At 34.7% G+C, this 27,894-nt stretch overlaps 1 protein-coding gene across 10 annotated transcripts in view; it reads left to right on the forward strand.

The window, feature by feature from the left end:
• Positions 1-27,894, forward strand: part of LOC129751439 (bumetanide-sensitive sodium-(potassium)-chloride cotransporter) — a 256,700-nt gene that overhangs the window by 55,407 nt on the left and 173,399 nt on the right. For all 10 annotated transcript variants that reach the window (XM_055746933.1, XM_055746943.1, XM_055746939.1 and 7 more), the window contains one exon: positions 19,571-19,645. The gene's annotated coding sequence lies outside the window, so the exon portion shown is untranslated. The remainder of the gene's footprint in view (positions 1-19,570; positions 19,646-27,894) is intronic.

The raw sequence follows: 27,894 nt of genomic DNA on the forward strand, positions 1-27,894 counted from the left end.
ATTCTTTATGATACAATGAGCAAAAATATACTTCAGAAAAATTTCTACCAGATTTATTAGACATAAGATACAACTTGTTATATGAGTTTTTCTAAATTTAACGGTTTATCATACAATATGCAATTTCTGTATGTTTGCTTGTCCTCTATAGACTCAGCCGTCTTAAGAGCCGGAGAGCAGAAATTCGACATGGATGCTCATTAGGATCAGGAATGATGAAAAATGTTTTCAGATTTTCGAATGACCCCTTTTGAAGGGGGTCGTCCATACAAGACAAATATTGTTTTAACGATATTGGCGTTATTATACATTGGAATTACTACATGAGTGTTTTGAGGGATGAACAATTGATTCCAGTTATCAAATTTAAGGTCAGTGGTCGTTAGAGTGTCCTACCCGGGATTTCCCGGGAATTAGAAAAATTCGGGAATTCCCGAATCCCGGGAAACGCTTTAAAAATCCCGGGAATTCTCGAAGCCAATAAAATGTTATAAAATTATGAATGGAAAAATGAATCATATTGATCAAGGAAAATGATAGTTCTACCACTGACCATACTGACTGGACACTTGATTTCGTTTATTGGATAATGTTTCCAACAGTACGCAATATCGATTCCAGAGTGCGCATCGATCGATTTGAAGAAATGCTATCCCAGTTAGAAAGTGCCTCCCAATTTTCAAAAAAGGCAATTTCTACGATAAAATCGGGCTAAACAAGTTCATTTTTCCGTCGGTCTTGCAAACCTTCAAAATTTGACAAAAAAAATATCCAGAAAATGGTTAAATTTGTGTTCTCTGTGTCATGTGTCAGTGTGATCAGTGGTTCTACCTTGATGGCATAGTCTTAAATATTTTTTTTCTAAAATCTGGTTAACATATTGAATTTGATAAAAACATGTTTTTCCAATCGAAAACTAAGTGTGATAGTGAAAAACGCCAAAGAATCTACAAAACCAAACAATTCCAATAATTAAACGCTATGGAAAGAATCTGAATGTTCTATTTATCAACACTCATCATTTAGAACTTACGTTTCAGATACTGTTTACAGCAGCAAAATCATCAGCAAAGAAATGACATACTGTTAAACAAATGGATAATTATCTGTAAATTTACGATGTTCGATGAATTACAGTCTAGCTAACTAACTTCTATCGATAGTAAGAAATCTTTCTCAATTATTACTAAATTTTGCAGCTAGAGTCAGACCAGTTTTTTTGGTTAAAGTACTTTGTTTTTGGGTCTTTGGTTTGCTTGTTGAATTTTTGACGCATTAAAAAAGTTTGAAATATGTTACAATACTAGATACTGCCTTAAATTTAGCAATACCATATTGATAAGAAATCGTACGCAGTACAGGATTAAGATCTTCATGTTCAAATCTTCATTTTCATTTTTTTCCGGGATCCCGGGAATTCCCGGGAAGAGGATGGTCAAATTTCCCGATTCTCGGGAACGTCAAAATGGCCGGGAAATAGATACTCTAGTGGTCGTCCAACACAAATACCGTTTGAGTCATACTGACGGTATTATTCTTTGGATTGAGTTGAAAATTGGTTCACGGGTGTTTTAAGAGACGGGATAACGATTTCAGGTATCAAATTTTGTGTGAAGGGGTCATCCATACTTCACAAATACTGTTTTAGATATATTGACGTCATTATATATCGGAATGAGATGAAAATTTGCACATGGATGTTTTCAGGAGCGAACAATCGTTTTCCAAAGCCAAACTTTTTGTAAGGGGTTAGCAAAAGGGGGCGTTCATATTAACAGTTTACTGCTTTCGCAATAATGACGTTATTATACATGCGATTGAGATAAAAATTGTACATTAGTGATTAGGGTTTTTAGGGATGAAAAATTGATGTCAGGTTTTAAATTTTGGATCGGAGGTCGGGCAAAGGGATCGTCCATATATACTTATACTGTATTAGCGATATTGTCGTGAATATGCATCAGATGGAAATGAAATTTTGTGCATGGGAGTTTAAACGGGGGTTGGTATCAAGCATTCAATTCTGGATTGGAATTGGAAAAGCGTCGTTCATATTGATGGTTCATCGTAATTCTTTCTATTAATTATTCAATGTATGTCAATATTTGCGTTGAAATGCATTGTGGATCATTGAGATGTAAATTTACCCCCAGGGATATAAAGCGACGAGCTATTATTTTCAGGTAGGTATCAATTTTTGATCCATATCAACAATTCACTGTTTTTGCTGTATTGATGTTACTATGCTGATTGTCATGCAATATTCTATATCGGGGTATTAAGAGGCGAACAATCGATTTCAGGTATCCTGTTTGTAATCAAAAATCGGCAAACTGAGTCGTCCATATAAGCTGCTTCCTATATTGTCGATTAATGTGAATATTTGCACTCTGAGATTTAAAAGGACGTCTTATCATTTATGATGGATTATAAGTTCAAAAATCAGGGAAAAGTGTCATCCACATTGACTACTAAAAATGGCGTCAAAAAGCATAGAATCATATTGAAAATCTATGCACAGGAAAGTAGTGATAAAATCAATATAATATGAACTGAATTTTGACTTATTGTACAACGAAAAGGGAAAATTATTTTGAACCAAACTGAAAAGAAACTGTTATGTCGTTTGTGAAGTTGGGTTCTTCCTTGTCAATATGGATACTTTTTAATTGAAGATATTTTTCTTCAGTGTCAGGAATATCGAAATTTTATTTTACATCTAATCTGAACAAATTTTTAATGTTGTTAGTGAAACAAAGTTCGTACGGGATCAGCTAGTAAATAAATAGATTCTAAGTAACGGCCTTCGACAAAATTTTTCAACAAAAATGTTATACAAAACAAGAGGCTGGTGTCTTTGATGACATTCTTAAATATGTTTTGAACAAATATAAAGCCACAAACATGTAACATATTAACCTGATGCTTTCCAAACTGATGGTAGTTATTCTTGTTATCATATTGATTAAGTTAATCTCCATCTGTGTTAAGCACTGATTTGGTGTTAGGTTTGAACCAGGGGGGAGGCATCCCTATCCTTTGTCATTGAATTTGACAACCATCAATGTTTGGGGCCCAACAAAACTGACATTTGACTGTAAAGAACCCGAACTAAATGACAAATGCTTGAGATGTATGGTTGATAACACACTAACACAACAATCATTCTGATTCCTCATTCGTTGAAATTTTGACTTTTTCAACTCTGTACTGCTTTGAGAGGAAAAGAAGAACCAGCTTGCCATCCCCCTGGTTTGAACTGATTCGAGAAAAAAGTTGACACTGATAATTTCAATGAATTTCTCAAAAATCTGTGAAATCTGTGATTTTTCAGAAAATTCTCAATTCTTAAAATTATGTGAAATTACAGATTTTTCTGTGATTTCGGTAACCTTATGTACAGAGCGAATTAACAATAGGTTTCGTAATCTGTTTACTGTCCTTAAATGGTGATCTACCTTCAGCTTTTGACAATGGAGGACTAAATCGACTAAAGGAGAAAAGAAGTACGCGCACTGCACTTCGACTTTGAACTTTCATAACTCTTTACAAAATTTCAGCTATTTAAAGTTCGTGTGGCCTGAGATACAGTAATTATACGAAAATCGGACTTTTTGAACTTTTACCATTCAAACTGCAATTTCTCAGAAACTACGCTAGGCTTTTTATTGAAATTTTGCAGAGTGATTGTTAAAACAAAAAGTAAGCATGTCTAAAGTTTTTGGAAAGTTCTTGGAAAGTTTGATGGAATCAAAAGTTACGCTAGGTACAATATTTCAGGGATGAACCTAAAAATGCGATTTCCATACAATTTTGTGATAGTTGATCTATCTTATGCAAAAACTTGAGTAAAAAGTTATGGAAGTTCAAAGTCGAAGGAAATTGATACGATACCCCACTCTACCGTAACGGTTCTATTTGAATTGTTTTGTTCTAATCTATAATTCGTCATAAGACACATCCACTTCTAAAATGTATTTGTCGTTGAATGCAAGAAAAATATATAAATTGATTTATCCAATTTTTTTTCAATGTGAACTTCTGTTTCTGTTCAAAAATAAATCTGATCCGAGAGGCCTATTTCCGTCGGCTCCCAGAAGCTTATCTAGAATCAGATGTTCCTTTTCTTCTGAATGGGACGCATCATTATCAAGAAGCACGACTCCCGAAAATCCTACCCATCTTGACTTGTCTTTGACACAGTTACAGCACTTAGCCGAAAACATATGCAATCAATATCAATTATTCCAGTCTGTCATTCGCATAAAAGCAAAGATTACCCTATGCTCCCCGTGGAAAAGGTCACGGAGGCGTAAATTCTGCTCCATTGGAGCCGAGACAGCAACATCTCGTTGTCGACGTCGTCGCGTGTCTCTCCTTGGGTGTAGGTATAGAGAGAGTGATCTATTTAGCTTGCATGCGTTGCCTGGCGCGCGTTGCTTCTCACGTCTTCGGTGACGCAATTGTCGTCGGGTACCTACGTATGTATGTACCTACTTGGGGGGATCACGACATGAAATTAAAAAAAATAAAAACAATTCCCGGGTGCGGTGAGTTGTTTCTGAGAACAATAAACCGCAATGCTACTCAACACACTTGCTGTTTGTTGCCATAAAATGTCGTAGTGCTCGATGCTTCTTGATGAGGGAAACAGTGTTGCCCAAAAACTAATGGATTGATATCAAATTTAATTTCTACGTTTAATTTGATTGAATATTGAATTTTAAACAGCAGATTTCAATCCTTTATACTTACTTACATAGTTATATACAACCTTAGAAACAATGAAAACTAGTATCAAGTGCATAAAAAACATATGTATAAAACCATTTTATATCAATGCCCTTTTAAGGTTTAAAGCGCTTAAAAAAATCGCAGATTCCGACGGCATTATAAGTGCATGGTTTGACCTTGCACTTATAATAGTGCAGTGTGGAATTCAAATTTAAATAAAAATAATGATAATACCAAAAATACACAACTAACAAGAAAATGAATTCATAACCATTTTCTTACTCATAATTATCACACAAGCTCAAAAAATAATAAATTTTACTGATAGAAAAAATCAAAATTTCCAAAACAAATCACAATGAAAGTTTCAAATCAAATATATTTTCGGGAAGCCAATGAGAAACTTTCAAAATGATGTTCCTTAGGCTGAACTAGAATTTTGCTTCAAAATATTTTTTAAGCAGTTTAGTTTTCAAATTCGAAATAAATATTTCCATAACAAAGATAAAAAAAAATATCTGAAGCCTAAATTAAATGTCTGATCAGGTAAAACATTAACCATAATAAATTGTTAGGAAAATTACAATAATTGTTATTTACTATTAATCTTCAATGACATTTCTTTTCTTCATTTTCAACTGAAGGGTTGATTGAAAAATTCCGCTGCAGTGTTTCGAATTTGAAGAAAAATTAATCGCGATTTGAAATGTGAATCAAGTTTATGGCTTTAGAATTAAAAAATTCAAAATTAAAAAACATAGACAAACTTATCGATAATATTTCTTAATATTTAAATAGCTTGCCTACAAAATTCGATAAATTTATTTCAAAATAAAAAAAAATTGTTAAATTTGGTTAAATAATTTTGAAATTAAAAAAAAAAATGAAGTTGGAAATAATGGAGTTTTTAACATCAAAGAAGGATTTTTTTTCAATAAATTCGACTTACCATTATATAAACTTATTTATAGAATTTAATTGATAACTCACGGGAACAGAATTTCAGTGCTTATGTTTTAAAGATTGATTTGGTAGATTTTAGCTTCCTGAACTTGATTCATTTGTCAAATTTGAACTATCACATTTAGTTTTGATTATATGAACTTTTAAAATGAGTCAGTTTAGAGTGAAATCCATCATTGATAACCAGGGGGATGGCAAGTTGGTTCTTCTTGCGAACAAGAACCTTTTTCTTTTTTCTATCTATCGGGAGAAACGTTTATGGTGTTTTCCTCTCAAAGCAGTACGGATTTAGAAAAGTCAAAATTTCAACCAATGATGAACCAGAACGATTGTTGTGTCAGTGTGCAATAATTCATAATTCTCTAGGATTTGACATTAAGTCCGGGTCCTTGACAGCAAAACGTCAGGTACATTTAAAAAGAAATCTGATTCTGATGTCGTTTAATATATTTCATTCAAATAAGAAATAGTCTTTGATGATGAAGATGATGCATGTTCTGAAAAAGTAATATTCAACAGTTATTAAAACTTGGGAAATATATCGATATCATTATAAGTAATTTTGACATTTCTGTCAGAACCAAATTCCATTTGGTTTAAAACTTCTTTACAAATTCGTTAAATGAGAAAAAGTAAACAAATAGAAAACTTCTATAACTTTTATCGCACAACTCAGTGACTTGGATTCTTGATTCAAATATTTTATTTCAAAATGTTATGTTTTTGTTTTCAAGTTTTGCTTTCTTAAATATTGTTAACCTATTTTGAAAAGTTATTTCAATAACAACAGCTGATAGAAAAATCGCATATTTGGATTCAGGGCACTAAAATATGTCAAAATTAGGTTTTAAATTGTTCGTTATTCGTTGCTTATGTTTTTTAGTAGTCGCAGGCTCGCAAGGCCCGCAGCTAACCCCACTATCTCGCAGGAGGACCGTCGTGATGTTGCTGTTTTGGGTCCCGAACACCACCAGGACGTTGTTGCACTCCGCACGCCGCCCCTAACATGGAGAACAGACGCGTACGAAGCCCCCTAACTCATTCTGCATGCGACCAAAGCATCCACCGGGGTTGGGTACCCGATCTCCGCTAAGGTTGCTCGCACCCCAGCTAGTACCACGGAGAGGTAGAGAATCGGAGTTGCAGACAAGAGGTGATATGACCACTACCCGAGGGTTGGGTGTATGGGGTCTCGAGTTGCACATTGTCTACTTCACTAGCCGTTTTAAATTGTTGGCCTGTGTAATTTATCAAAAGACCAGCTCAAATGTGATGCTGAGAGAAACAAAAACAATATATAATTTAGACTGAAATTGGTTCTTGAAAAAAATTTCATATCAGCAAATAAAATTTTTAAAGACATAAATGAATCAATTTCATTCAAATGTTTTAGTAATAAGGTAAGGGTATTAGATTTAAGATTTTTTCGCTAATTCTGTGAGAGTAAAATGCTTGTTACATGGTTTCCAACTTGTCGATGTATAAGATAAGTATTCGATTAATTAATTTTGAAGTTAAAATGGTTCGTTTCAAACTCTGTTCTTGTTTAGTTACGAGACGAGGTAATTCAAGTTTATAGTTTCAATACAAAAGATTGATCAAAATTTACAATTAAAAATTAGTATCAATTCATGAACGTCATGTAGTGTCGTAAAATTAAATGTCTAGTCTTGAGATTCAAGAGTAAATTCCGCCGGAGGCGGGCCAAATTTCTGACTTGCGTGTTAACACTTATTTTTAAACACCTTCTAATGTGTATTTTTTCGATACTACGGTGAAAATTGTACTTTGAAAAAATCTCCATGGGGGGGGGGTTAAACCCCTAAAACCCACCCCCCCCCCCCTTAGCACGGCCTTGCCTACATGTTATTGATTCTCTTCTTCTTCTTTTTCTATCACTTTTCACCCATTCTCAACATCAATATGTATATTCTATATGTAAGTATGTTGGTGATCCACCATGGGTGCACGGATTTACCGCAGTTTCTGCCAAAGTATGTGTTGCATACTTTGGCAAATTAATAATCTTAATTATTATACTCGGACCCCATGGCTTCGTATGAACTGTTCTGGAGTGAATGTATGTGTCGATGTAAGGTATATTTTGGAAGAACGAGTCAATTAGGTAGGCTAGTTTACTTACAGGTATTCCGGCATCCGTGTATATATCTGGCCAGCTGGCAACTGATTGAACATTCTTATTATATAGTCAGTTATACTTAAGAAAAAATACATCTTACCTACTGGCCACTTATGGGATTCAAACCCAAAAGTTTTTTTTCCCGATACCGGGAATCGAACCCAGTACGCCTGGCATACCAAAACCATACTCGCGTCAGGCTATCCGCTAGTCGACATCGGCGCTCTTAACTTCAATATGTATATTAGATTCCTTGTGAAGTTGAGATAACTTCAAAGAAAAAAACACTTTTCAGTAAAACCCCGCTTTTCCGAGCTTGTTGGGGGAAGGATCGCCTTGGACAAGAAAAACCTAGGTTTATACAAAAAAAACATCAAAATCCTATCCTTGTGCTTTGGCTTTGCATAGATCCAGGTGCATTGCTCAATAAATACATGGATTGTGTTTTGCTATTTAATCGTTGTTTCCTGCAAGTTTAGACTTAAACTCGCCGAAAAACGTCGATAAAATAGCATACAAATACATTGCGGCAAAAAAACACAACTATAGACTGTTCTAGCAATTATACCTAAGCACACTTTCAAAATAATGAAAAAAAAAATGGTTTTATTAAATTTCATTTCTTTTATTTGACACACTGTATCATTATTAGTGTCCTCCCTAACAATGTGCTCTTATTTCATGAAAATCTTTAATCATAAGCAACAACATGACTCAACACATGCAACAACATGACTCATAAACTTCTGCACAGTTGCATTACCCACCATTTTCACCACTTTTGGTCAATCCTTTTTCAATTTTTCGATGTCATAAGCTGGTTTTATGTATTTTCTTAGCTTTCCTTTGGTCAAAGCCCAAAAAGTCTCGATTAGCCATGCCTCGGAGCAATTTGGCGGATTCATTTTTTTTAGCACAAAACAGACGTTTTGGCTTTTGTACCACCCTAGCGTGTCTTCGGTGTAATGACATGATGTCAAATCGGACCAAAATGCTCCATCATGCTTGATCATCGGCAATAAACGCTTTTGGAGACATTCCTTGATATAGTTCTGGGTGTTTATTGTTTCCGATGTGACGTACGGGATAGAAATTTTGCTGCACTCGCAAATTGCCTGCCACACCATCACCTTCTTGCCAAATTTTTCGGTGAAAATTGCCTTCTCCGTTTCGGGGATATCCTTGTCCTTGTGTACAGTGAAGCATTGTGGTCCAGGAAGGGTTTTATAGTCCAATTTTACATTCCTTTCATCGTCCATGATAATACACCCAGAATTTTTGCAAAATAGTGAATCATACAGTTTCCGGGCTCATGGTTCGATAGAAGCGGCCCGATTTGGGTACCTCTAAGGTTTTTTTTTGCTTCTTGTACGTCTCGAGCCCAAGTCGCACCGCTCCGACGCTCACTTCCTCTTCTTTGGCCAACTTTATCAATGAGATTCCACTCAAAGTACACCACTTTTGCACGATACTTTTTCTCTTCTCTTCTCTAAATAGGTTGGCTCATGTAATCCTCTCGTTTATCACTCATGCCTCTGATCGTAATCCAATCCGGCATTTATATGAAATTTTACTTTAACGCGTTCGTCGCCACGACACCCATATTCGGGTGACGGGTGTATTTCCTGGGGGGCCCCATCACATCAAAAAGCGTGTGACGCTTTCTTACTTGAGTTTACCGCTCAGCTTCGCCTCACGTTTAAAATATGGGAGTTCTCCCTCTTTGCTTTCTCTCTCTGAAAATTTTCTTGGGCCCGGCCAGTAAAACTACCAAAATGAGCGTGGCGACGAACGTGTTAATGTTGGCCGATGCTATTCGTGATTCGGTAGAGATGGTCGAAATGCTCAGTCCAACGTTTGAACGGATATATCTGACCTGGTATATGCCTGCTCAAATGAGTATTTCCTGAAACAGATTGTGGTAGGGTAACTTTTTGTTTTTGTTTGGAAAAATGTAAACACCAACTGGTCGCCATTTTGATCTTTGATTATAAGCACTGTTCAATAGACTGAGTCGATTTGGGGTCATTCTGGAATTTCTCAAACCCTGGGTTCTTAAAAGCTTCGTCTTGGTCCAAAACTCATCCATGATTTTTTGCAAAATTTTCAAGTAACGTTTATATGAGTAAATTTGAACTTTTAGGTTTGTATGGGAAAATTGAATATTTTGTACTGAAAAATCAACAACATTTTTGTTTCGTCTGTAGAACCAAGCTAGCTGATGGTTTTTGTGCCAATTTATGAAATAACTTCGCATCTTATTAGAAAAGAAAGTTATTAGCTGTTTAACATGGGTACGTCTTTTCGCATTGATTTACAATAAATTCAATTGACATCACTGCTTGAGCCTCGCGAAGTGTTGCATGGAAAGTAGTCACGCAATACCTCGCTATAGGTACCCTGCAGGGATGTCAATTGAATTTATTGTTTATTGTTTATTGTTTATTGTTTATCTATATATATAAAAATGAATGTTTGTCTGTCTGTCTGTTCCCTATAGACTCGGAAACTACTGAACCGATCATCGTCAAAACTGGCATCTGAGGGTTTTTGAGGCCGGGGATGGTTTCTGTAATAGTCAAAACTCCATCCGACTTAAGGAAGGAGAGGCTTCCATATAAAATTTGTAGTTTTTCGAAACAAATTAAAGTCATGACATCCATTTTCTTGAGTTTTTTTTTTCCTTTGGGCGGTTTGTTTTTCGTCTCTATGGTCGAGGCGTCGCGAGCCCACGTCGTAAAAGGAAAGTAACCCAGGTATAGCATACTGATCAGTAGGAATATTTTGGCGCGTATTTCTCAACCAAGCATATTTTCAATGCAAGGGGTGGCGATGGTGGCCTCGATGTGATTATTTTTTCTACTTGATCCCTAGCTTATTTTTACAGCACATGGTTATTAATGACGCCTAGATATGACCCAGATTGACATTTTGCCGATCGAATAAAACATATAGGTACCCCATGTTCAAACGTTCAACTTTTCTCTGTTCCAAAAAAATAAAAAAATATGTTTTCTTCTAGACATTGTTATTTCGGCCCAAATTCATTGGTGGATAATGAAAACGAGGAAAAAAGCCAAACAAGGGAATTAGAATTAGGGTTGCTTGGAAATGTGAGTGTGTTGATTGAATAAATCGCTTGGAAAATGAAGGGAAAATTTCGGACTTCTTTTGCTTAAAGTGAATAAAAGAAGTCCAAACACGATAAAAATATTGGGTGGTTATAAGGTAAGGCAGGTAAAGTTGCGGCAACAAGGTAAGATGCTGAGTGTATTCAACAATCCAATTTTTTTATTCAACTATATTAGAATGCTCAATCATCTGCCAACTATCCAGGTATATACACGGATGCCGGAATACCTGTAGTAAATTTATAAAAAAAAAATTATTTTTAATAAATTTTTTAATGGTTGTGAAGGTAATTGAAACATTCCTCCACAATAAACACCGACATTGACACGAGGTACATACAGCCACAACAACAGCACGAAGCCATGGTGCCGGGTATGGAAAATTCTGCATTAGTAATACGCCGAATTGATGATCTGATGAATGCAGAGGTGTTCATACTTTGGTAAAACTGCGGTGAATCCGTGCACCCATTGGATAACCAACATACATACATATACATTGTTATTTCGGCCCAAATTCACAACTGAAACGAATTTAGAAATGAAAATGGGATCTTTTGATTTTAAATAATTCTAAAAAAAAACATGGTACTTTTTGCTTACACGTACTTAACATGAAAAGTGAGTGGCTGCATAAAAGAGACTTTTGATCCGCTTCTTTTTTGAAAAGTGAGACTTTAGAACTGATTTTCAACTGTAAGCAAAATTTTTATGAGAAATTTTTAAGTATACCCTTAAAGTGTTGAAAAAAAATATTCCCTCCTGTCAACTTACACCGTGGGACAAGAACAAACGTCGAACTTTTAAGAAATTCATGCTATGATTCAATATGTTGGAAAGACCAGAAGGGTTATTCCGAATGTTGAAACTGAAGCGGATGTTTAAAATTCTTAAATGTCTTTGTAAATGAAGGTCATTTGCTTTGAACAGCATTCGTTAAAAGTGGAGTGACAAACATAAATTTATACTGCTGGAATACTGCAGATATATCAATGAAACTTGATAAAACAAACAAACAGAAGTACGTATTGAATCCATTTTAAAGCCATTACTCTGACGCATCTGAAAATAAGCTTTGCACTTACACTTGCCCTAATATACGGGACAAATGTTAACTTAGTAATTGTTTTTGCCAACATTTTTGAACATTTGACTTCTAAAGAGAAAATAAAAAACGCTGAGAATTTATTTAGTAATGCAACTGATATTTTTTAAAAAAATTAAATTTATTGCTTTAATAAATTTATTAGAAAAAAGAAAGTGGCGCTGAATAAAATCGATAATTTTCATACCATGACAAGTGCTGTTTGGGTAAACTTCAAGCTGAAATGTCTCATGTCCACGAGTTTGGCATATGGCGAAAAAATTTTCAACATAATTTTGGCGCCAAAAGGATAGATATTCAAACTGTTTCAAAGGGCGAGGATGGTGAGAAAAAGCTGTTTGAAATTGGTTATTAAAAATGCTTTCCAAAGTTTTTTTTTAATTTGTATAGCTTATTTTTTCAACTCCTAAGAATACACCATCTAATGCTAATCAGGAGCTGGAAGTGCTCCTCATACAGAATATTAGGAATATACTCAAAAAACTGTCCCGATTCACGATATCGATCGGTTTTCAAAATTCTTTCTCCATAAAGTGCAATGCGAATCTTTTTCTTTCAATTAGAAATTTATGTAAACTCGAACCGGGTAAATCAGCCTACCTTCTCTCATGTAAGTTTAAGATAAAGAGCTTTTCAAAGAAGGGACCATATTTTATAAGAGAGTTTTTTTTGCGTACGGATATTTGGCATAACTAAAAAAAAAGATTTGACAAATGTTTTTATGGAAACAGAGTACAAATTTCAGATCTTGAAAAACAAATTAAGAGATCAAGTTTCAGTAAATAATATATACCATCTTTGAATTGCAATTCGGAACTCCAGCAGCAGCTCACATTTCAAAGTTGTTGGATCTGAACTATGATGGTTTGACTTAAAAAAATGCTTACAAAAATCAAAATTTGAATGAATTTTTACAAATCACACTTATTTTTGGAATGTGTAGCAAAGCACACCGGGTCAGCTAGTTTAATATAAAATCATCTGACATATGTATGTGTCTTAATGATCTACTTAATATAATTTGTACATAACATGATACTCCTAAGTTCTTAATTGGTCACTCCAGATTCAATGCGGCGTCTAAAAGTTGAAATCGATACATTGAAGTCGAAGATATTAAAATAACGTAAAAAACATAACTTTGCGGAACGGAGAGGGTCATTGCTGCCATATCGCGTGCTTCTTGGTTCCAAAGAGAGCCAATTCCTATTGCGCAGGGTTCTTTCTGGAGCATAAATATTGCAGCGAGAGAGTAACCAGGAGCAGTCGATTTCGTTTCGAAGAATCTTTGCCACGAACATCGATTGACCGATGGAACGACGATCCAACAGCGTATGAAGTCCAAGCAGGGCACATCGTTGTGCGTATGGAGGTAAATTTAATGGATTCTCCCAAGGTAGATCACGAAGAGCATAACGCACGAACCGACGTTGAATTGCTTCAAAACGCGCTGTCCATGCAGCTTCAAACGGCCACCATACCAGGTTCGCAGATTCCAATATTGATCGCACCAGGCAGCAATACAAAGCTCGCAAGCAAATCGGATCAGTGAATTCTTTGCTCAAACGTATAATGAATCCCAGCATTCGGTTTGCCTTCTCGAGTACCACAGAATAATGACGCTTAAAAGTCATACGGTTGTCCAACAAAACGCCAAGATCCTTAATCTCCTCAACACGATGCAATTGCTCGCCCAGAATGTTGTAGTGATGCATGAAAGGATTTTTCATACGCCCAAATGTGATAATACAGCACTTCGCAACGCTCAAAACAAGTAAATTATTAGCGCACCAGTTCACAACTGTGTCCAAGAAGCGTTGCAATTCATAACAATCAGCTTGGTTGTTTATGACTAAAAATATTTTCAGGTCGTCCGCGTATAGGAGAACTCCACATCCAATGAGCAACAAATTAATGTCGTTACAGAATAGTGTAAACAATAAAGGACCCAAATTGCTACCTTGGGGTACCCCAGACTTTGGAATAAAGTCAGAGGATTCCGCAGAACCAATTCTTACAGCCAATCGGCGATCCGTTAGGTAGCTTCTGATCCATGCACACAATCGTTCGGAAAAACCTAGTCGATGCAATTTTTTCAAGAGAATATCGTGGTTTACAGAGTCAAATGCCGCCGAAATATCGGTATATATCGCGTCGATTTGTTTCCCGCCATCCATGTTGGATATGCAGAAGGATGTGAAAACCATTAGGTTTGAAGTTACCGAGCGTTTAGGAAAAAATCCGTGCTGATTCTCAGAGATCCAGTTCCGGCAAGTCGAAAACATGACATCGTTGACGATCCTCTCAAATACTTTCGAACAGGCAGCTAGCGATGTGGCTCCGCGGTAGTTAAGAACATCTTGCTTGTCACCTTTTTTGTGTATTGGGCTCATAAGCGATTTTTAAACTTAACCCCTGTTAAACAGCTAATAACTTTTTGTCCTAATAAGATGCGAAGTTACGGTCTTCGACAAAATTGTTCAGCGGAAAATTTCCTTTAGGAATTTTATAAATTGGTACAAAAACCATCAGCTGGCTCGGTTCCACAGACGAAACAAAAATGATGTTGAATTTTCAGTACAAAATATTCAATTTTCCCATACAAACCTATAAGTTCAAATTTACTCATGTAAACGTTACTTAAAAAATTTTACAAAAAATCATGGATGAGTTTTGGACCAAGACGAAGCTTTTAAGACCCCAGGGTTTGAGAAATTCCAAAATGACCCCTAATCGACTCTGTCTACTGTTCAGTGCTTTTTTTTTAAACATCTTTAATTAAACTTGTTATGAATTTACAATTAACTAATTAAAGAATTTGCGCTTGCAAAACCAATTCAATTGCATTGTCAATTTTATTTCGATACTATCTGGTCATTGAACAAGCGTAATGTTGTTGTTATGTTCACCCTATCACGATATGCCGAGAAAATGTAAACATGAGAAATCAGCTGTTCGTTTGATGAGTGGGGAAATGCCTTATATCGACGGTCGACGATCATCGACCACCGTCCAGGTGTCATCTGACATCCACACACTTTTCCGAGTAAACCGTGACTCGTCGTGAAAAAAGCATTCTTAATTTCACTGCACTGTTCTACGACTGTTTCGTCTGTCGGCAATTCCGAGGCTGGGGATTCAAGTTGTTCAACGTATGTCCTTTTCACCACTGGATTCTTCACATCTGACATCTGACATCTGACTTTCTTCTGCCTTTGGATACGCTTAACTCTAAGTCGGATTTATCAAGGACGCTAAGTGCTACGTTTTGCTTTGAAGTCGCCTGAGTGGAGTTGCATGTCATCCTTTGGAATTTTCTTAACCACGCTGTTGAATTGATTTCAAAACTGCTCTTTCCCCAGCAAATCGGCAACGTGAATTGGCGCGTAACACTGGACTGGACACTGAATTGTCCAGTCGTACGAATATGCGGGCTTAACTGGATACCAACTCCTCGTTCTCGAGTAGCGTGTTTTCATCGAATGCCAGAGTCGAGCAGGACTTATCCGAACTGTGTCTTGTGTTCTTCAGTGTTAGGCCATCGAACTTCGCTCAGTCGCAATATTTCTTGCTTGAGGCGCCTGCTTCTTAAGACAGTTGAGAAATCTTGCCATGCCGGGCAAGGGTCAAAACCTTCCTAGTTCAAATTCTAGTCCATTTTTCATGCCATGTCGTTGCCAAAGTTCCAGTTTGGATATTTCTTATTTTAGTTTCCGTAACGGTTGCCGGGACCATGGGGAGGTTGAGATTCGAAGTAGGGGAGAGAAGGTGATATGACCACTACGGGACCTCGAGTTTAGCCCATTATCCACCATTCGCCAGCCCAACATAATGTACGTGAAATAAAAGTAAATCGTATGTGGACATTTATTTAAGCCGCTTTTGAGTGTCAATATGACATTATCGGAAGCTGGTGACTTGTAACATTGTTCGAGTGCATTCAAATAAAAAAATCTTCGGGATCCCTCAATGAATTCTTAAAATGTATAATTTTGCATCATTACTTATTTATAAAGCCCAGGAAAAAAAACTTATAAAAACAATATATTTTTCTTGCTTCTCAACCGATTTTTACAAAATTTATTGTTTGGGAAACCTCGTAGCGTAACTCTAATATTCAAACTCAAATTCACCTACAATATTTAAATTTTCCGTTATTCAAGCCAGGCCCATGCGAAAGACCCGTCCATGGGGGGGAAAGAGGGTTCGAATTCAAATTTAGCTCAAAATTATAACAATACCAAAACATGCAATAAATCCGGTAAATCATTATAAAATATATTCAAAATTATGTTCTTTAATTTGTTTAAATTTAAAACTTCGGAAGTAAGAATCAGAGCACAGTTATATGATACAAAAATACAAACCAGAGTTCAAAATAAAATTTAATCCGAATCCTAAAATGAAGAAGATCAGATCAGAAATTACCCATGATTAAAGCTGGTTTAGTACTTGTTAATTTTTTTTTCATATCAATTTAAATTTCCTTCCTTTATTTTAATTGACGGGTTGATTGAAAAATTTCACTGCAGCATCTAAAATTTAAAACAACAATTTTTAATCGTATTTTGAAATGTGAACTCTCAAGGAAAAAGTCCATTTTGAACTTAAGATACTCAATTCAACATAGATGGTTAATGATTGAATTTAATTCAATTAAATAAAAAAAAATTACTTCAATAGTGCCGGCGATGAAAATCAGAGGAACATATTTTACAATATAAATTTCTCCCATGAAAGTTGATTTTTAAATTTCAAATCATCATGTATTGCTTATAAAGACCAAGTTCAATATGGAAAATGAGTTTTTTCTTAAATGATCAATAAGAAACTAATAGATATAGAAAAAGAAATTCCACGTTTTCCTAGATGTAAACATTGAAAAAGACACTTTAAAAGCGTTGAAATTAAGCTTTAAAGTTGCTACTTGTAAACATTTTTAGAAATTTATATTGACTTAAAAATCATGATCGATTGAAAAAAGAAGATTTTAAAAAAAGGGAAAGTGAAAATCCACGCTCTTTATATTTTTTTCGCCGTCAATTGAAAGATTGGGTCCTGAGAAGGACAAAGGGTAAAAACTATGTTTTTCTTATGAAATTTTCAAGAAGATTATGTTTTCACAAACAAAAATTCAAAATAAAAAAAAACAAAGATAAATTTAAAAAAAAATTCAAAAAAAATTGGAATGGTTTGACTATAAAATTCGGTCAATTTATTTGAAAATTGAAAAAAAAACAACACTAAATGATTTGGGTAATTGGTTTAAAAATACAGACAAATTATGAAGGTCAAAAAAATAAGTTTTCTAACATGTGTAGTATTTTTTTCCGATAAAACCATCTTACCATTTTAAGAACTAATATTTATAAAATTAAATTGATAACTGACAGCATTTTCGTACCTTTGTAGTAGATTTTGTGTCATGGATTCGAATCTTCACACACATTTTGTCTATCGCCTCTAGTTTCAGTGATAAAGAATTTTAAATTTTAAAAATATATCAATGCTGAGTAAAATCAATAATTAATCGCTGATGCACTACATGGAAAAAAAAAATCTGATTCGGATTTTTTTTATTATATACTTCATTAAATAAGGGAAAATATGTTGATCATGATGATGATGAATGATATAAAAAATTAACTTCTACAGTTTTGAAAAATTAGCAAGATATCATAAAATGTACTTTTGGCATAACAGAAAACGTTTAAAAAAAGATTTCATTAATTTAACCTATTGATTGAAGTCTGCAGAATGATTAACTTTTTGCTTTTAAAATATTGAAGTCTTACTTCTGAAACTTCTTCGATGAAATTCACTTAATTTAAATCAGAAAAAGCTAACAAATCGTTAACTTCTCTAACTTTTCGCAGAAGTCAAAACTACTTGCGGTCTTAAGAAAAGTTGATAATTAATTAAAAAAAAAAACGATCACACACATATAGGATCTCAGTGAAACTTCATGTTTTTTTTAAGAGATCTAAATTCTACCTTAAGACTAAATCGTACATTTTTCAAAGATATAATGGCTAGCATCTTACTAATGCTAACACCACCAACCCACAGAAAGAGTACTATGTATGCCGTGACCTAGACTTGATCTCATGACCTCTGGCTTAGAAGACTTGAACGCTATCCTCTAGGCCACGGTCGGTGGCTTCGAAACTTTTATTTAAAAAAAATTGTAATGATTTAAAATTTAGTAAAAAAATCGAATTTTCTCAAATGATTTTTATCTATTTTTCAAAAGTTATTTGGTGGCCTTGTGTAATTTATCAAAACCCTTATAAATGTGGAATTGAGCATTAAGAATAACAAGAAATACAAAATAAAATTGACGCTGGAATAGGTTTCTTATAGAATACTTTAATAAGCACAAAATTTGTTATGAAAAGTTGAATTTTTTAATAATGATTGGCTATAAATTCTGAATTGTTTGGTTACACTTCTTTAAAAAAGCGTATTCAAAAGACGAGGTAGGGTTTTTCAGGTCAATATTTTAGCTTCAATACAAAAGGTTTAATAAATAACAAACCGAATTTTACAATTAAAAAATTAGTATCAATGTGAAAATGACAAATACTGTTTTAATGAAATGTCTTAGGCCTTGAATGATTAAAGACTAAATTCCGCCGGAGGGGAGCTAATATTTTGACATGTTTATTTACACCTATTTTTAAACACCTTTTGGGAACAATTAACTTTGCATTACTGCTGTAAATTCATTTCGTGAATTAAAAATTTTACATGAAAACAAATCTCCAAGGGGGAGGGGTGGGAAGGGGCGGTTAAACTACTAAAACCACCCCCATTCGCACGGCGCAATCCGAAAAAACATAATTCGGATAAAAAACTGTAGATCAGCTACGGAATGCTCAAAAAAAAAATTAACCTTCCAAGAAATCTGAAGTTAGAAGCTATACGTTGCCCATAAGGATATATATTTTTCGAAATTTTTTAAAATCATGACCACAAAAAATGTTAGAAAGTGATGTAAAACCGTTCTTTTCAATCAATGAACCATCAAAATTGTTTAAGTCATACCAGATAAATTTTAAAATGAGGATTGAAAAGTTGACGTAATTTGACACATTTTCGCATTAGATTTTAAAAATATTTTTGACGGATTTTCAAAGGAATATGTTTTTCAAACTTTTTGTCACTTTGCAATTTCTCAGATTTTCTTGCACTTAATTTCAACTTTGCACTGGATTTTGAGTATATTCATGCTAGATTTTCGCAATACATTTATATTCATCAGAAAGGAGATCTCATACCGATTTAAGTGTTACACCACTTAAATCGGTATGCAAACACTATCATACTATGAAATGATGGTTGATCGATAATTTGAAATTAACTTGAAAATAACGTTGGGTTCAAATTTCAGTTTATTTTGTACAAGTTTTTAACATTTCAATCGAATTAAATTTTAAGATTTTAATTTGAGTTATCTACTTTAATAAAGTTAATTTTTTTTTTCTTTTTTTTCAGGAATCAACAGAGCATTTCAAACTTCTCCGTATACTCCTCATTTTGTTTCGATAATCTTACTTCGATTTCATAATTGTAAGTATTCTTTAACTTATTTGTTCTATGTTGAAAGAGCTAATTACGAAACATCATATATGATTAGGTGAATTTTCAGTGTTGGTGTCAATGTTGTCGTAATGATTTCATTCTAAAATGTTTTGAATAATGCATTCCAACAAAATTTATATATTCAGGTATTTAAAAAATGGTAAATCTGCCAACACTGCCCTGGATGCTACCGAGCAGCCAACCAGTCGTCATCGTCGTCGTCGTCGGGACGATTTATTCACCGGGCTGGAAATGAGCTTATGATATTAGCTCATCACAAATCTTCATCACCCACTTTGACAAGCGGAACCAGATCTAGTACATACGATAACTGAGAGGTGACAGTGGGTGACAATTTTCACATGATTTGTGTCACCAAGCAGCAGCAGAAAACCAAAAATGGCCATACCGGGTATTGTGCCGAGTCGGTCGATTGGTACATTACGATTCAAAATCATTGTTAATGGTTCATTTTTTTGTCTGCTGCTTGCAATACCCGGAATCGGACTCTCTCTTTGCTACCAGGCTTGCTAAGAGGATTTCTCCCAAGGGTTTCCATGCTATAGGATTACGTTTCCAATTTGTATCATCTACAAAAAAGGCTTTTCCGATTTTCTTTTGTCGAATACGTCACGAGCTCAATTTCATAATGCGCTATGTTCCTGCCAACTTTGCGTGAAGCTGTCGTTGCCAACTCCGATAAACGAAATCAATTTGTATGCCGAGGCTTTAGAGAGCATCATCGAAAATTTGCAGACGGGAAAAAGGTTTTGCTACTATAATAGGTACAACAATCGCGTCGAATTTTTAACCTTTTTTTTCTTGTTATTTAGTGGGCGTCGCGCCGTCGTCTGGTGAGGTCTCTGCTCCATACCTTTCAAAGTATGTATAAGACGAGACTTACGGCATACACTTTCGCCGGCTGATGATAACATTTTTTAAAGTACGTTGATATCTACTCCGATGTACATATATTCGCAGATAGTTTCCAGTAGCGGCCGTTCATAAACCACAAGTACGTACATCGAGCGAAGCTTTAAAATGTTTTGCATTGAGCAATTCAGTCTTGATGGCTCGTGAATACGAGATAGCGAAAAATTTACATATGTTACCCATATTTGAGTTCAAATGAATGGGCCTAGATATGTAGCTCGTGCTGTCACCGGTGCGATTTGAGTTGTGCAACAAAAAAGAATGCTCTCGGAATTGCAAGTTCCGATAGTTTTTTTTCTGCTCTCATAGCCGCTTCGTCGGGTGTCCAATAATGTTCAATTTTGACGTGAAGGTTATTTTTGATAGGTGATATGATGTAATGTGATATGTTTCGAATTTAAATATTTAGGATAATTTGATTGGAATTCATTTCTGAACAGGGTTTACGATGTTCACCCTCTGCTAAAAGGTGACTTATCTTTTCAAGTTTTCAATGGACAGGCCAAATTGAAAAACTCGTTTTCAATTTATCTATTTGCATAAGTCTAAGAAAGCTTATGAATTTTTCTTTTAAGTCAAATTTCTTCGACAATATTTCCGGTTTCTGAGTATCAGCTTCGTGATTGGGTCTTGTGTCCAGAATGAGAGAACTATCTCATGCCTACTGCATCAAAGTTTTCGGCAAACCAGAAAAAAATCTGACCTGCCTGTCCAATCAAACCAATTTTTAACGGTCGCCTCATAATCAGTGAAGGGGGGAATTTGAGGGTTGATACATAAGACATGAGACCTGAAGCATGAGACAAGAGCCATGAAACATGAGACGTGAGACATGAGACTTTAGACCTGAGATATGAGACATGAGACATGAGACATGAGACATGAGACATGAGGCATGAGACATGAGAAATGAGACATGAGAAATGAGACATGAGACATGAGAGATGAGAACATGAGACATGAGACATGAGACATATGAGACATGAGACATGAGACATGAGACATGAGACATGAGACTTTAGACCTGAGATATGAGACATGAGACATGAGACTTGAGACATGAGACATGAGACATGAGACATGAGACATGAGACATGAGACATGAGACATGAGACATGAGACATGAGACATGAGACATGAGACATGAGACATGAGACATGAGACATGAGACATGACACATGAGACATGAGACATGAGACATGAGACATGAGACATGAAACATGAGATATGAGACATGAGACATGAGACATGGGACATGAGACATGAGACATGGGACATGAGACATGAGACATGAGACATGAGACATGAAACATGAGACATGAGACATGAGACATGAGACATGAGACATGAGACATGAGACATGAGACATGAGACATGAGACATGAGACATGAGACATGAGACATGAGACATGAGACATGAGACATGAGACATGAGACATGAGACATGAGACATGAGACATGAGACATGAGACATGAGACATGAGACATGAGACATGAGACATGAGACATGAGACATGAGACATGAGACATGAGACATGAGACATGAGACATGAGACATGAGACATGAGACATGAGACATGAGACATGAGACATGAGACATGAGACATGAGACATGAGACATGAGACATGAGACATGAGACATGAGACATGAGACATGAGACATGAGACATGAGACATGAGACATGAGACATGAGACATGAGACATGAGACATGAGACATGAGACATGAGACATGAGACATGAGACATGAGACATGAGACATGAGACATGAGACATGAGACATGAGACATGAGACATGAGACATGAGACATGAGACATGAGACATGAGACATGAGACATGAGACATGAGACATGAGACATGAGACATGAGACATGAGACATGAGACATGAGACATGAGACATGAGACATGAGACATGAGACATGAGACATGAGACATGAGACATGAGACATGAGACATGAGACATGAGACATGAGACATGAGACATGAGACATGAGACATGAGACATGAGACATGAGACATGAGACATGAGACATGAGACATGAGACATGAGACATGAGACATGAGACGTGAGATATGAGATATGAGACATGAAACTCTCAAGTCTCATGCCTCTTGTCTCGGGTGTCAGGTCTCAGGATTAAATATCAGTTTTTATCATTTTTATGATTTTTTTTTCTGTCCGATATTAACAGGGGGTCACAAAGCTGGACTAAAAAGAAAAAGAATGCAAGTCCAGCTTTAAAAAATTTGAGCATTATTCAAGTTATGATTCAAGTCATGTTACTTATAGTTATTTAATCTACCAGCACAGCCTGATAAATTTTAAAAATATGTTTGGAATGAAGAAATGATATCAGGCTCATAAATTATAAAATAGATTATAACAAAATTTAAAAATTTGAAAGAAAACCCGAAACTATAGAACCATATTTTGAAATAATTAAAAATATTTTTTTGTTTTGAACAATTTTGATAGTCCCTATAATGCCATTATAGTTTTGTAAATATCTTAATTCAATTTTTTAATCGTTTTTCTTATCAATTTTTTTTTATGATTTTGAGGAACGTTCATTTTAATTAAGACGAAAAAAAGTTTCGCAACATGAATTGGTGCATTTACTGACGCGAAACCACCCACGTCCTACGGTTTTTTTTTTCATTCCATGACTGCCATCATTAAATTAATCAATTAAGGCCACCCACTTGGCGGAGGTCAACGATAGCCAATTAAACTATCTCGATATTTGTTCTCGGTCGTGTTCTCGGTAGATCTAATACGGCCACTTTGTATGTAACCAATTTTCGGTCCTTCAAAGCAAGTGGAATATTTTAATTGCAGTCCAAAATCTGTATTATTTTTCGTTAAATTCAAACATATCCAGGTAAATTTGGATAATTTACGGTACCCGAAGCAGGTACACTGTAGGTGTAACGCTGATGCATTCAGTGGAAGACGCAGAACATCACGGGTGACGAGCACGTGATGATTCATTCACAAAAATGATGGGGAAGCGAAACTAAACTCGATTGAGACTTGCTGAGAATGTTCGCGTATATCTTTCAATAGAACAGTGGAATTTTCTATGCAAGTAAAGAACAATACGAATAGCGTTATATTAAGATTGAATTGATAGATTTTTTTTTTATGAAAAATGACATCGAACGATTGAAATAATGATGTATAAAAAACTGCTCGAGTGTTTGCAAAAAAAAGGAACTTTCCATTTGTTTCTTTTTCTTACCAAGTCTTCTATAATAACTAATATTTTGCTTTCTGTTTATTTTTTAATTTCATTTTTTCCGCAATCACGACTCATAGTTAGTTTTGCTAGCAGCGAGTAACCAAAGAATGCAGCAAAGTTCGTCTGTATGTAGTTTCTTTAACACCCACCTCAAGTCTTACTATATGTATCATGACTAACAGAGTTATAGTAAAAAGCGTGCCAATGAAATTCTTGGATTCCTCCTAGTTTCTGGGTGTTGTCACCGTTACGGTTTGGTGGGTAAATTGTAGTGAATAGAAGTGATGAAAAAAAATAGCAGCTAGCTCCAGCCGGTATGCAATGAATGCATCATTGTATGAACTTGTGCAATGTGCATTCGTTCCTCATACTAGCGTTCATTAAGATGACGCCTCGTAGAGAGTTTTTGGAATAATTTAATTTCGAATAAATTACCATCAGAAAAGCATAAGGTAATAGACAGTACAAGAAATTGAAATCTTAAAAAAAAATCAGTTTAATTATATCCATGAAACTCCATTAATTCACCGTAGAGCAGGCATGTCAAACTGGGGGTTCGCGGGCCACATGCGGCCCGCGTCCTAGGTCAATGCGGCCCGCGTAGCCCCGTCTTAAATTGTCACAAAAAACACCACTGATTTTTATGTAAAATATTACTGCAAAAAAAAAACTAAAGCTGAATGTACCGATTTAATTGATTTTGGCTGCGGCCCTCTACGTCATAGAAAATTTTTAATGCGGCTCGCACACCTAAACGAGTTTGACATGCCTGCCGTAGAGCTTTATTAAATGTCCGATTCGTTATTGAGTGTTCATTGTAAAACAACAATACAAATTCGATCTGAATGCTATGAAATGAAATATATTCTGATAAAACATCAATCTTATTTTTAAGAGAGAAATATCCCAATTTTGTAGATAGTTAGAGTTTTGATTGGATCAAAGTTTTTTAATTGAAGGCAATTAGGCAAGGCAAAAAATCAAAAAATTTATTGAATGTTCAAACAATTAAAAGAGCAAAGCACAGATTGAGGACGATGGGATTTATATCACCATATCCGTTATTTTTATTTCCCTCCAAAATTACTCAATTTCATGGTTTTATATTTTGTAGATGGAATGCAATTTTGATAATGTTGAAACGTAGGTTTCAGTGGTGGAATAGAGTTTTTATTTATTCCCTTTTTTTGTCATGTCCTTAAATAATTACTTATTACGTAAGCGATAGTCACTAACATTGCTACACTGAAGTGATATCCTCACTTATTAATGTTTTCAATTATGTGTGATATTCTGAGGTAACCACTCAGAATAGCTGGCAATACTGCTGCGTTACCACGAACCTAACTTGAGTTTTTTTTATCGCTTAACTAGAAAACGGGAGACACGAATAGCGCTATCTGGCGACAGAAATGGAAGTATTACACTGTGATTTTTTTCGGAGCTTCGATCAGAGATGCCAGGTGTCCTGTTTTTCAATTGACAACCGCAAAAAGTATGGCGTAGCATATCGAAAAGGCGGAAGTACAATGAGTACTTTTTTATAAATATAATTTCCTAACAGCGCAAATTCTCACAATTCTTTAAACGTTAAACAAACCCTTAAACATCATGATTGTAATATTACTATGGATTTAGCGCAAAGTTTAAATAAAAAGAAAGAATGGAAAGGGACTCAAAAACGTTAAGGTCAAGAATTCGTAATAAATGACTAATTTTTTATGACTTTATAAATAACACTTAAAATACAGTGAATTACGACATTCACGATAAAATCTTCCAGCACAGATTTTAGACTTTTGCATTGAGAATTCCCGCCAGCACTTTACGAGAAAACAAACAAACTACATATTCTTAATCAATCATTTGTGCCTTTTAGTTTCTTTAAATCAAATTCCATAAAATTTATTTTATCTTTTTCTTCATTTCGAGTTTTTAACATCGATCCGTTACCTAGATTATGTCATAACGGCAAATCAAAATAAGCGAAAGCCTAATAAAAATAAGAGAAATTTAACTAACAGGCGAAAATAAAGTTTAGATAAAGTAATAAAAAAATATGGAAATTCAAAAATGATTATTATTCATTATTGATAGTTAAATTTAAATAATTTTTGTGTGTGTTTTGGATAATCATATGTTTAGTAATAGTAATGATTTAAGCCATAATAAAAATGTTTCAATTCAAAACCAACATACATGCCATTCGCAACCTGAAATGATTTTTTATTTAATTTCGTCACATTCTATGGCGAAAACAAAACTTTTCCTTCTTGCTTATAACAAATCACATGATGCTTAATGTGTATTCAATTTTCGTGTTAATTTAAGGTTAATGTGCTGAAATTTTGTTTTCTCCTCAATAAACGTTTCTGTGAAACTTTTTTAGCTTTGATTTTTCATTTGTCCAGATTCCTGTTGTACACATTTGTCCCTTAAAAATCAATTTATACCCTTTCAAAATGTTAATCTGGAGCTGTCAAAATGCTGATCAGGGATGCCGTCCGAAAATATTCTCATCACTTTTTTATTCAGTTTACGAACACTAAAAAACAAATTCCGCTCATTTTAGAAATTAATTCAAAATTCGCACCACCAGCCTATACACTTCTTTTATTTTATTCGGTGTCAAGTGTCTTATGCATAAATCCAAGTCCATTATCAGAGAACATGGATATTAATTGTTAGACTTTTTTTAGAGCACTGGTACTTCGGAAATGATTTGTATGCGATAATTTTTTTTATCAATTCATTAATTATAAAAATTTCAAAAGACATTTGAGTCATGATATTGCTGGATAAAAGCTCGGTATCCTTTAACCTAAGATCTGGATTTGATAAATGATCTAACAAACTTCATAGTTTGTTTGTTGGATTTGATAAATGATCTAACAAACTTCATAGTTTGTTTGTTGGATTTGATAAATGATCTAACAAACTTCATAGTTTGATGATGATAAACCAATTTGTTTGAAAATTTTCGAATACTAATAAGAAACATCTACCTAGCATATGACAATAACAATACCATCTTTTAATACGAATCGTCGAAAAATCCCAGTTTTTGTCCCGTCATCTAGTAGATATAGAGAAAATAATGATATTTCTACGTGAACATGTTTTCCTCATCTTTGAGTTAGCAAAACTTTTATGAACAATTAAGCAGTTTTTTTTCTATTCTAAGCCGATTGGATTTAAAATCTTTTTCTTAGAAAAAAAAAACACTTTATGCCGATCCAAATCTAAAATTAAAAAAAACTATATTTTTCCAAGTTTTTCGGTTGTGAGAGAGTTGTTGCATAGTAGAATTGTCGATTTAAAACCATCGGTATAGTGAGAAGAATGTGAATATAGACAAAATTGCTTCTACAAATCTTCAGTTTGAATATGACCTATGAATTGTAGCTGAAATTGCGATTAGTTCTTAATAAACACGTGTAGTAGAGAAGCTAAATAAAATTGTGAAATGATTTCGAAAAAACTTATATCGTTTTTTTTTATAAATTAGTGTTTAAAGTTTATCTTCCGAACTCCGCCGTGAATAATGTCACATATCACACGAATGTTTCTAACTTCTTTAAACATTTAAAAAAGAAAAATCGTGCGCATATTTGCGCACTCGAACTATTTTCAATTTTGAAAATTTTAACTTTGGACATATTTTGTCCCTAATTTTGTTTCAGATAGCGAACATGTCATGCATTTACTTTGTGTTATACAAACGTTTTTTATTGGGTTTGTTTAAAAAATGGTATTTTTCATCATTTCTGATATTTGATGCAATATTCCGAAAATCAATCATTTTCCATCAGCCATGCTTTACTGCATTCAGAGCCAAAAAATCGAAGCAGTCAATTTTTCCTCTCCAACCAAATCATATAAACAATCATCAAGGCCGGATTAAGGAGGGGGGGGGGGGGGCAAAAGGGGCAATTGCCCCGGGTCCCCCGGCTCAGGAGGGCCCCCGAGGGGATACTACTTCAATTTATACAAATCTGAAAAGAACTAAAACTAGTAAATCGGAATGAAAACTTGAAGTACAACAACTAAAGGAGCCCCGT

Source organism: Uranotaenia lowii, chromosome 3 (assembly GCF_029784155.1).
Source record: "Uranotaenia lowii strain MFRU-FL chromosome 3, ASM2978415v1, whole genome shotgun sequence".
NCBI lineage: Eukaryota > Metazoa > Arthropoda > Insecta > Diptera > Culicidae > Uranotaenia > Uranotaenia lowii.